This window comes from Ictalurus punctatus, chromosome 23 (genome assembly GCF_001660625.3).
Source record: "Ictalurus punctatus breed USDA103 chromosome 23, Coco_2.0, whole genome shotgun sequence".
In the NCBI taxonomy this organism is placed as follows: Eukaryota; Metazoa; Chordata; class Actinopteri; order Siluriformes; family Ictaluridae; genus Ictalurus; species Ictalurus punctatus.
The window spans coordinates 19918317-19930868 of record NC_030438.2 but is presented as its reverse complement, the minus strand read 5'-3'; positions in this window follow the sequence as shown (position 1 = coordinate 19930868).

Here is a 12552-nt window from a genome sequence, read left to right as displayed (position 1 = left end):
AAAGAACCTTCAGAGGCCATTTGAAGCCTTTCAGAACAGAACCTTAAAAACAAACAGATCTCGATCGATCTTACCTTGTGGCACATTAACAGAAGATATTTATGCAAATGACTTCCTATAATTAAATGCGCATACATTTGCATACTCATTAAAAGCAGAAATCTAGTCTTTGGATGAAGCTGGAAGCAGAACGTTCATTTCAGTCTCCACAGAGGAAAACAGTTTACAGAACAGATCGTTGGAATGTCACTTATTCATCACTTAATCAAGATAATACCGTGTGTTTTTCTATTTATATATTATATATATATATAAAAACATGTGCTGCAGATGCAAATGAGAAGTAAAATAAATGAATAAACAATCCCAGACATTCTGGGTTTGGGAATGTCTCGTTTTCCTCCACGCAGTAACGTGCGATTTCCGTCTTTCTCATGAGGACAGCTTTAAAAGTCTGATTTCGTGTCGGATTTATAAAAGTGACACGGTGTAAAACATGCATCAGACTGTCCATGTGTACGGAATTAAATTTGTGCAACAGTACTGAACGCAACTTTTCAAGAAAATAACAAAAATATTACAAGGAGAAAGAGCAAAATCTCTGGAACGGAAGCAGCGAACAGCGTTCTCTACGTTTTCGAAACTTCCTCTGCGCTAATCACGGGTTATTACGCTCTGCAAGCATACGCTCGCCATTCGGGCACAAATCTCACATGTGGGCGGGGCTTAACAGCGACGCTGTTAACAGTTTAATTTCCCATTCCGTTCCGACACTGAAATACTGAAGACACATGACCCACGTGACACTCGTCCGCCATGTTTGCAGAAAACCCTCACAAAAACTCCCCGAGGAGTTCTGGGCAATATTCGCTGAAAAAGTGTCCAGTCTACAGATCCACACTTTTAGGATACTCATTTCTACACGTCTCAAACACTCATTCTCGTCTCTGAAACTATTTAGGATGGATCGAAGGTGAATCAGGACGCAGCACGAGACTAAGCCCCGCCCCCTCATCAAATCCTTTATTTAAGACGTCCTGCATGTCTTTATTTTCAGAAAGCTGGCACGGTAACTCCTAAATGTTTCATTCAGTCTCTAAAATTCAGTACAAAGTGTCAGTGTGTGTGTGTGTGTGTGTGTGTGTGTGTGTGTGTGTGTGTGTGTGTGTGTGTGTGTGTGTGCGTGCATTCCTGCTGTATATCTCAATTTCTTCTCTGCAATGAGCATGCCCTTTCTTTCAATCACAAAGAAAGAGCAGAGTGACATCTCCGACCTTTTCCAATTATCCATCGCTTCTTGTTTTTCTGCAGGACTTTTTTTTATTTTCTTTGCAAAACAGAGCTGTCAGCTTTCAGGAATTAACTCAACACCCATCATAGAGAGAGAGAGCGAGAGAGAGAGTGAGTGAGAGAGAGAGAGAGCGAGCGAGCGAGAGAGAGAGAGAGAGAGAGAGAGAGAGAGAGAGAGAGAGTGAGAGGGAAAGAGAGAGAGCGAGCGTGAGAGAGGGAGAGAGAGAGAGAGAGGGAGAGGGAGAGGGAGAGAGAGGGAGTGTGAGAGAGAGTGTGAGAGGGAGAGGGAGAGAGAGAGAGAGTGAGAGAGAGTGAGAGGGAGAGAGAGAGAGAGTGAGAGGGAGAGGGAGAGAGAGTGTGAGAGGGAGAGGGAGAGAGAGAGAGAGTGAGAGAGAGTGAGAGGGAGAGAGAGTGAGAGAGAGAGAGAGAGGGAGAGAGAGAGAGAGAGAGAGAGTGAGAGGGAGAGGGAGAGAGAGAGAGAGTGAGAGGGAGAGGGAGAGAGAGAGAGAGTGAGAGGGAGAGGGAGAGAGAGAGAGAGGGAGAGGGAGAGAGAGAGAGAGTGAGAGGGAGAGGGAGAGAGAGTGAGAGGGAGAGTGAGAGAGAGTGAGAGTGAGAGAGAGAGAGAGAGAGGATCTTGTTCCTGTTCATACAGAGATACTCAGCAGACTGGAAGTAAATCAGCTATGAAAGCATGTTCTGTATGGATCCAGGTTTAACAGGAGAATCAACTCCACAATACATTTAGAGAAAACACACACACACACACACACACACACACACACACACACACACACACACACACCCCCCTTTGGTCTACACCTCTATACTCTAATGATTTATAACGACACTGAGACCCAAACCTCAACTATGAATTATTAAATCATTTCCTCTACAAAGTACGAGCACTACTGTGGAACTCCACGGAGAACCGCAGAACGTTCTCCACAGCTCACACCACTGAATCTCGACTTCCTGGTCAGGGAGCTGTCCGTCCAAATCTCACCAGCCAATGAGAGTAAATGGCTGTTAAGCCCCGCCCACACGTGAGATTTGAGTTCCACGATGTTTTCCTGCGTTCTCATTGGATATTTTTTGTTCGTTTCTTGAACAGTTACGCTCGATACTTTCGGCACGCATTGGACTCCGTGGCTCCTCCTCTTGTGATTTTCTTTCACACCCGTCCATTTTTAAAGGTGAAGACGTTTTAGCTAGCTAAACATCACGTGTTACTTTACTCACTGCACGAGGTCACGCTACAGTGTTAGAGCGTTCATCCTTTTCATCCGTTTCACTGTTTTTTTAACTCGTGAAACTATATACATTATTGCGCTCGGGGCTCCATTCTGAGTCAAGGTTTCTTCCTGAGGATTTCTCGGGAGGTTTTCCCTTCACAACTGTTGCCTCTGGCGTCTTCATCGTAGATCGGTCTCGGGGTGTTTGAATGAATCTCAACCAGCGCTCTGCGAGTGCTGCGAAAACGTCCGTGGAACCTTGGATAAAAATTGGGCTAAATGGAAACGAAGCAGGGCAAATACACAGAGATGTAGAATCCTGTCTTCCACGCCGAGACGAATAAAGTACCGGGTTTACAGAGCTCCTGCATTTTAAAGATTAACGTCTGATTCTTAAATTCTGAAGGCTTTCGGCAACACAGATAGGAACACAGATGAATCACTAAAGGTGAAGGTGCTATATCAATTTTTAAAGAGATCAATACTGTGTATCTACTGACGTGCGGTGTGGAAATCGAGTGGGTAAACGGTCTGTCAGGGTGTGTGAGGAAACACTGGACATTTTGGACGGCACTTGCTGTCTCTTTCTCGTTTCTATCGACAGAGACGGATCAAGTCATGTGAGGATATTTGATTCGACTTTATGCCACGGGGTCGATCGAAGGATTTTTTTTCCCCTTGTTCCTGAGTGAAATAAAGCCGATAACGAAGCCCATCACTGGACACTGGTCTGCCTCAAAGCTGCTGAGTCAGGCTAAAGAGAGAGGCCATGCTAACATGCGCAGATTAGCTACAGAGGAAGGCCCTGTTTTTTCTCTGCTTACACTCTATTTTGTTTGGTGAAGGTTTCCTCATGGTTGTCATTCTTCCATGTAGAACTTTTGGCCATGCTTTCAGTATTTGTGCTCCTCTAACGCTCACTACACAGCCCTTAATGTTACTCTCGAGGTGCTTGATGCAACAGCTAATGACACACTATCGCCACCTACTGACCGAGGGTCCTCACAGTAGCAAATTTCAAATCGTTCAAAATGTGTGTTTTCATGTAGACAGAGATCAATTTAAAAAATGCTGTTCATGTGGAGGGGTAAAAACTGGGCGGAGCCTCAGTCAGAGTAAAAACTGGGCGGAGCCTCAGTCAGAGTTGTATTTCCTGATATAAAGAGAAGATCTGGGCAAACAGGAAGTAACTTTCTTAAGGAGTGGATATGACCTGAATTTATTTGATGTCGAGCACACTGGGAAAAGCGTTCCAATTCTCCACTGTTAATTAGACAGAAATATTTTTACTCATCATTACTGCAGTTGAATAAATATCCTCCAGTGAGTATCTTACATAAGGTGTTTGAGAAAGCACTTTTTTTTTCCCTGCAGTTCCAGCAGACCCAGAAAATGGGTCATAATACACGTTATACAGCGTTTCATTTATCTCCATGAACAAGAGCGAGGCCAGAGCTCAGGACACCAACCCTCCGAGCAGGACACAGTGCTGGAGCCGGACGTGGTTGATACCCAGCTCCGGTCTCTTCTGCAGGTGTTTGTGATTACAGGAAGCAAAGGTGGAGTCTTTGGGACCAGAGCAAGTGGATTGTCTTTAAATCAAACAACACTACTTGCTAAACTTAGATCACCGCCTTCCACGCAGAGAGGAAAATAGGGCTCCGAGCTGCACGTGGCAGGATACACGGAGGAGTGCGGTATAGGCGTGTGTTTTCAAAGACGTTGAGAGTGACGACGTAAAGCAATAAATCCAAACGATTGGCTCAGACGTTTCCTCAGACCGATCTTAAGGCTGGACAGGCCACGCCCACAAGTGACAACAGTAGTGCTTGGTATACGTGCACAAGAGACAAACTAGTGCTGCGGAATGTCTTAAAAAACAAAAGTTAGTTCCTATTCTCCTTATTATCGCAGCTATAAACAGTCATTACCTCAACAGCCAAAAACATGTGCAGCTTGTCATGCCAAGCATAAACTCCTCCGTCTTGAAGATGCCAGAAAACTCATAGCTACAGCGTTACAAAGCTCTGACACTGGAGACTCCTCCCATAAAGGTTCAGTAAACATTCTCTCGCAGAAAACGTTACCATGTCAATTAAAATTCGTTCATTAGTAGAGGATTTATTCAACCATCGTTCACTCTGAATGAGCTGTTACTATAGAAACGGGTCTGAAAGGAATGACCGGTCACTTCTGATGACTAAACGGCACGATATCTGTTCTTTAGAAAAGCGTCTCCTGCACCATTTTTGACATCAAAGCCTCATCGCCCGTGATCCGATACCTGAAATGTCTCCTGGGGCGATGCAATCAGGACCTGTTCTCCGGCAGGCCCTGTGCAGCCCACTCCGTTCGAGACAGCAGGACTCAGCAAGCCGCTTATTAGCCCTGCTCCCTCATTACGCCTCTGCTGTGTGGAGGATCAGGGCCTCGAGTGAACACTGTGATTCTGTGGTCAATACAAAGCTGTGTTCAAACACACGAGTGTTGGCAGTACAGCTGCAATTAGCGAACACAAACCCAAGCGTGTGTGTCGTGCCGTGCCAGATCTCCTGCGGGGCATTTACTGCTGCTTATGATTTTAACAGAAGACTTTGGAGGAAAATGAGACATCCTCGGCGTCACAGTGTCTCCTTAACCCCGAACACATGTAGTTTTGCACGGGATCTATGAGGCTAAAGTTGTCACGGAAGCTTACTGCTTCGAGGTAAGCCTCAGGCTTTAACCGAGTGATTTATTTATTTATTTATTTATTTATTTATTTATAGAGCATTGTGTTAGGAATAAAACACAACATGAAGATGACGTTACCGTTTCCTATAACTGCAGGTCCCCAAAGTGTTTTATTCTTCTTTTACCACAGTAATTGACCGCTTTAAAACAACAACAACAACAACAACAACATCTTTGCTGTTTTTTGTAGAATTAATGTAGAATAAGTTGTATTCTCCTTCATGGAAAACTCCCATGTGATTACTATTTACTCCCATGAGATTTACTATTAAGTTATTGGTTACTCAATTTGGAATTCCAGAGTCAACTGATACCCAATGAAAAGGGGATTTTCATAGTTATTAGTACTGGTGTTTCATGGCAGTCATTAGAATATTGTCCGGTAGTTGTAGTGTAGTTGTAGTGCCTAAATTGTTGGGCATGCAGGTGGTTATCGGTCGCTGGAAGGACAGGTTCTGTTGATGTTTAGATGTGTGTGTTAAATGCCCTCATGCTAGTCATGTTGAGCTTGATAAGATTGGAGTGGAGTAGTCAAGAGTAGTTTAAACAGCACCCCATTTTGCCCTATTACACGTGGATCACAGCTCGTCCCTGGAGGTACATTCTCACATCTTGACATTTCCTTGGAGATCTCACCATCGGACTCCGCCCGAGACATCACATCACATCACTAACCAGGTTTGATCCTCACCAGGGTTTGACAGCAGATCCTAGATCCTGCCAGCAACCGGATACGTTTTTACGGAGACTACAAACCGGCTTAGATCGAGGATCTTCATCGTATAATCTGACGTGAAGAACATGCATGATCACACGGTCCGTTGTTGATTTCAGCCGAGGTTCTGGTGGGATCTCGTTCAGAGTGACGAGTGATCAAATGAAAAGCCACGCTGAAATCTCTCAGTCTAAAACATGACAGGTTTCGTTTACACCTCGTTTCTATCTCCTGTCCATTGATATTCCTCGGCTTGGGATGGAGATGGATGCGTTGCCTTTTGCACTAAAGCCAGACTCATGCTTTTATCTGACACATGGCCCACACGGCTTCCTGTGAAACATGCTCATCGCTACCTCGGGACTGAGTCGCTCAGAAATTATTCACCCACTATGCGTTATTGCTCAGAAATGAAGCCGTCTGGGTCCAAATGCATGTTAGAAACAGGAAATAAGAGCATCTACACGACTGTGATGTCTGTCCGCTCTTCTCTCACATCATCACACTTTCAATACCCTGAAGACAGATTCTGAAGCCTTATCTTTTCTCTGATACAGACACAAAAAATCGACGGACAGCCTGGAGACGGCGACGGAGAGGAGAGTGCTGGCTAAGCTCTCACTCTCACACAGCACGAGCAATTCCTCCCAATCTCTGCATGAAGAAATCCAAGCGTCGAGGAGCTGAGCAGCATGAGATCTCCTTCCAACTGCTATCTGACTACTTAACTCCTCCCTGCGTCTCACCCCAACAACATCCCTAACAGGCCGGGATATACGGAGATAAGAGTTTCACTCTGCTGTAACGTATACGTGATGAATAAAGGCTTTTACACATACCTGTGCATGTATGCGTTTGGTGATCCTTACTTGCATATCCTCTGCGCTCTTATGACCTCGATTGCGCCTCATCGTCAGAGAACGGAGATGGATTCGGGTGCAGGGTATTTATACACATAAAACAAAGAAATCCAAAAACAAAAACAGATTTGAAAGAGAACGCGAAACGAAACGCAACCAGGCGTGAACCCTAACGGACAGAAAACACAGATCTTCTGGAGACACCAATCAAGGGAAACAAAACAGGTGAGCGTGATCAGGAAGCATGTGACAAGGTCATGTGATTAGTTGTAGTCTGCGAGGGCTGATGGGAAATGAGGTTCATGTCGGCCATCTTGTTTTGGATACGTCTCATAAACTACACAGGAACACCCACCTTCCTGCAAACAGCACAATGTAAATAGAGGTTAATAATAGCGCCGATGTCCTTTACGTTTCTTTCGGACGGTTTGTTTATCCTGTGCGTAGATTAGGAGGATTTCTGTTTCTTATTTTCTCCCAGAAGTCTGAAGCCTAAACGCACTGTTTATGAAAAAACAAAACAAAAGTACACACAGTTCTGATCTCTGCGTTATTGTCTGTATACTGTACAGAGAAAGCTCAAAGTAATTCACTCTCCTCCTGTCCTGTGGATGTCTGAAAACGTAACGTTACAGCTTTACAAAGCTCTGACACTGGAGACTCCTTCCGTAAGTGTGAAATAAACTCCGTTTCTCCTAAAAGTCAACTTCACTACAATCCGTGTATGTGCTGCGTCTATACTGTAGGACACGTCCCCGTGAAAGAGCGGTTACTATAGAAACGATAAATTACAGCATTATAACGTATAATAGAGTCCGATTTTTTTTGTTGCATATTAGGGGCCCATGTCTACACAGGTCTCAGGTCAGCATTCGTCAAATGTCTGTCGTCTTTTCTTCTATCATAGCTTTGCTGGATGTGTTTAATATAACACACACACACACACACACACACACACACACACGAGCCTCTCCTGATCAGAGCGATGGTTCAATAAGCCGTGTTATTGCAGCTCTCAGTCTCACACTGGATTATTTTTGCAGCTGTAATCTACTGGAGAAAGATAAACATCTGCAGAAGGGAAAATTCACCCGGTCGATCAGTGGAACTTCATTAAACACACACACACTGTACACACATTATACCACACACACACACACTGTACACACATTATACCACACACACACACTGTACACACATTATACCACACACACACTGTACACACATTATACCACACACACACACACTGTACACACATTATACCACACACACACACACTGTACACACATTATACCACACACACACACTGTACACACATTATACCACACACACACTGTACACACATTATACCACACACACACTGTACACACATTATACCACACACACACACACACACACTGTACACACATTATACCACACACACACACACACACACACTGTACACACATTATACCACACACACACACACACTGTACACACATTATACCACACACACACACACACACACTGTACACACATTATATATACACACACACACATTATACCACACACACACACACACACACTGTACACACATTATACCACACACACACACTGTACACACATTATACCACACACACACTGTACACACATTATACCACACACACACACACACTGTACACACATTATACCACACACACACTGTACACACATTATACCACACACACACACACACTGTACACACATTATACCACACACACACTGTACACACATTATACCACACACACACACACACTGTACACACATTATACCACACACACACTGTACACACATTATACCACACACACACACACACACACTGTACACACATTATACCACACACACACTGTACACACATTATACCACACACACACACACACACTGTACACACATTATACCACACACACACACACACTGTACACACATTATACCACACACACACTGTACACACATTATACCACACACACACACTGTACACACATTATACCACACACACACACTGTACACACATTATACCACACACACACACACACACTGTACACACATTATACCACACACACACACACACACACTGTACACACATTATACCACACACACACACTGTACACACATTATACCACACACACACACACACTGTACACACATTATACCACACACACACACACACACTGTACACACATTATACCACACACACACACACACTGTACACACATTATACCACACACACACTGTACACACATTATACCACACACACACACACACTGTACACACATTATACCACACACACACACACACACACTGTACACACATTATACCACACACACACACTGTACACACATTATACCACACACACACTGTACACACATTATACCACACACACACACTGTACACACATTATACCACACACACACACTGTACACACATTAAACAACACACACACACACACTGTACACACATTAAACAACACACACACACTGTACACACATTATACCACACACACACACTGTACACACATTAAACAACACACACACACACACTGTACACACATTATACCACACACACACTGTACACACATTATACCACACACACACACTGTACACACATTATACCACACACACACACTGTACACACATTAAACAACACACACACACACTGTACACACATTATACCACACACACACACACACACTGTACACACATTATACCACACACACACACACTGTACACACATTAAACAACACACACATACTTTAAGTGTATTTCTATAAAAATATTACAGATGGAACAGTAGGATTCATTTCCGGGACTCGAAATTACAGTGTGCGTGTGTGCGTGCGTGTGTGTGTGTGTGTGTGTGTGTGTGTGTGTGTGTGTGTGTGCAGCTTCTCATTTTAAAACAGGATGGTATTCAATGTCTTCCAGCAGTACTGTCACAACACGGACTCGAGGAGGATGTAAGTGCAGATTGAATTGAAATAAAACAAAAGTACAAAAGTATTAACACAAATGATGAAACACACAAACTATGGACTCGAGGCAGAGACACGACACAACAGAACAACGGCAAAATAAGTGTGCGTGTGTGTGCGTGTGCGTGTGTGTGCGTGTGTGAGAGAGCGAGGGAGAGACACTAGGCTGAGTATGCTTAAGGGCACACGCTGGGGATGAAGCGCGCACTTCGCCGTCACGTCCCCGTCACGTCCCCGTCTCTGGCGCACTCACACGTGTCTAACCGTCATGAAAAACGTATCTATAAAGTTCAGACAATGAAGAAGTGCGTCAGTTAAGTGGATCTTAAACGTCACGCTTTATTGCGTCGGAAGCATTTAAAATAAGCTTGATGAAGCTGAATATTTCATTTATCTTGGCGTCTGTATGGTGTGTGAGTGCGAGTTAGGGACAGAGGGAACATGACAGCGACTAAACCTTCGTCTGGAACTTTATCTGCTCACAGTGTCATCGTGTCAGTCTTCACTTCAGCAAAACACTTTAGCGGCATGTTCCAGACTCCAGACTCCAGACTCCAGACTCCAAGCTCCAGACTCCAGACTCCAGACTCCAAGCTCCAGACTCCAGGCTCCAGGCTCCAGGCTCCAGACTCCAGGCTCCAGGCTCCAGGCTCCAGACTCCAGACTCCAGACTCCAAGCTCCAGACTCCAGGCTCCAGGCTCCAGACTCCAGACTCCAGGCTCCAGGCTCCAGACTCCAGACTCCAAGCTCCAGACTCCAGGCTCCAGACTCCAGGCTCCAGACTCCAGACTCCAGGCTCCAGACTCCAGAATCCAGACTCCAAGCTCCAGACTCCAGACTCCAGGCTCCAGACTCCAGACTCCAGGCTCCAGACTCTAGACTCCAGACTCCAGGCTCCAGGCTCCAGACTCCAGACTCCAAGCTCCAGACTCCAGACTCCAGGCTCCAGGCTCCAGACTCCAGACTCCAGACTCCAAGCTCCAGACTCCAGACTCCAGGCTCCAGGCTCCAGGCTCCAGACTCCAGGCTCCAGGCTCCAGACTCCGAGCTCCAGACTCCAGACTCCAGACTCCGAGCTCCAGACTCCAGGCTCCAGGCTCCAGGCTCCAGACTCCAGAATCCAGACTCCAAGCTCCAGACTCCAGACTCCAGGCTCCAGACTCCAGACTCCAAGCTCCAGACTCCAGGCTCCAGACTCCAGGCTCCAGACTCCAGACTCCAGGCTCCAGACTCTAGACTCTAGACTCCAGGCTCCAGACTCTAGACTCTAGACTCCAAGCTCCAGGCTCCGGGCTCCAGGCCGCTGATGGGCCGCGTTATTGGCTTTGTGCCACACGGGACCAAATAATTAAAACGAGTCCGTCGCTGCCTGTGGCACTGAGTCAAATCACATTTCTTCACACAACCTGACGGGATCCGTCTCGGATTTCCACAGCCGTGAGAAATAAAAAAAAAAAAACGATGCGCGGGCACAGGAAACCCCGAACGTGTGTGTGACACACCAAGGATACACTATAAACAAACTAGGTGTGGAAAGTACCGTAATAAACGTAATCTTGTTACAGTACATGAGCACATGAGTCACAATAACGGTACTTTTGAAGCTTATTAATTTATAGTATTTTTACTTGAAAACATTCAGCTGTGTGACGTTTATTACCTTTTAAATAATTACATTTCAGACCGAACCCAAAACCAAAAGCCTGACAAAAATCTACACTTCAGATGACGAGTGCTCAGCAGCAGTGTTGGTTCCAGATGTGCTGCTTTGAGTATTTCAGAAACCGCTGATCTGGGATTTCCACGCACAACAGTCTCTAGAGTTTACCCAGAATGGTGTGAAAACCCTCCTGAGCTGAAGTTCTGAGAAAGTTCACAAGAGAACGCCCAGAGCTGACAGGACGGCTACGCTAGCTCGCTATCATGGGACACTCACCGACACTGGACAGATGAAGGAAACATCATGGAAACATCTGGGGTTTGAACTGCAGAGGCAGAAGAACTGGAGCAGGTTCTCCAGGAGCCTAGAAGGACCAACATACTCTGATGAACGGGTTCTTCAAGAATTCTTTCCATAATTAAGAGATCTCAGCTCCCAGTAAGGAAGCCTTGTAAAACTTAACGACAATAAACCTGAGAGAACTTAAACGCCTTTTATATCAAATATTAATCCCCTGACTCTGAGATATTATACTAATCTACTCACTCGGAGATATTATACTAATCTACTCACTCTGAGATATTATATTAATCTACTCACTCTGAGATATTATATTAATCTACTCACTCTGAGATATTATATTAATCTACTCACTCTGAGATATTATATTAATCTACTCACTCTGAGATATTATACTAATCTACTCACTCTGAGATATTATATTAATCTACTCACTCTGAGATATTATATTAATCTACTCACTCTGAGATATTATACTAATCTACTCACTCTGAGATATTATATTAATCTACTCACTCTGAGATATTATACTAATCTACTCACTCTGAGATATTATATTAATCTACTCACTCTGAGATATTATACTAATCTACTCACTCTGAGATATTATACTAATCTACTCACTCTGAGATATTATACTAATCTACTCACTCTGAGATATTATACTAATCTACTCACTCGGAGATATTATACTAATCTACTCACTCTGAGATATTATATTAATCTACTCACTCTGAGATATTATATTAATCTACTCACTCGGAGATATTATATT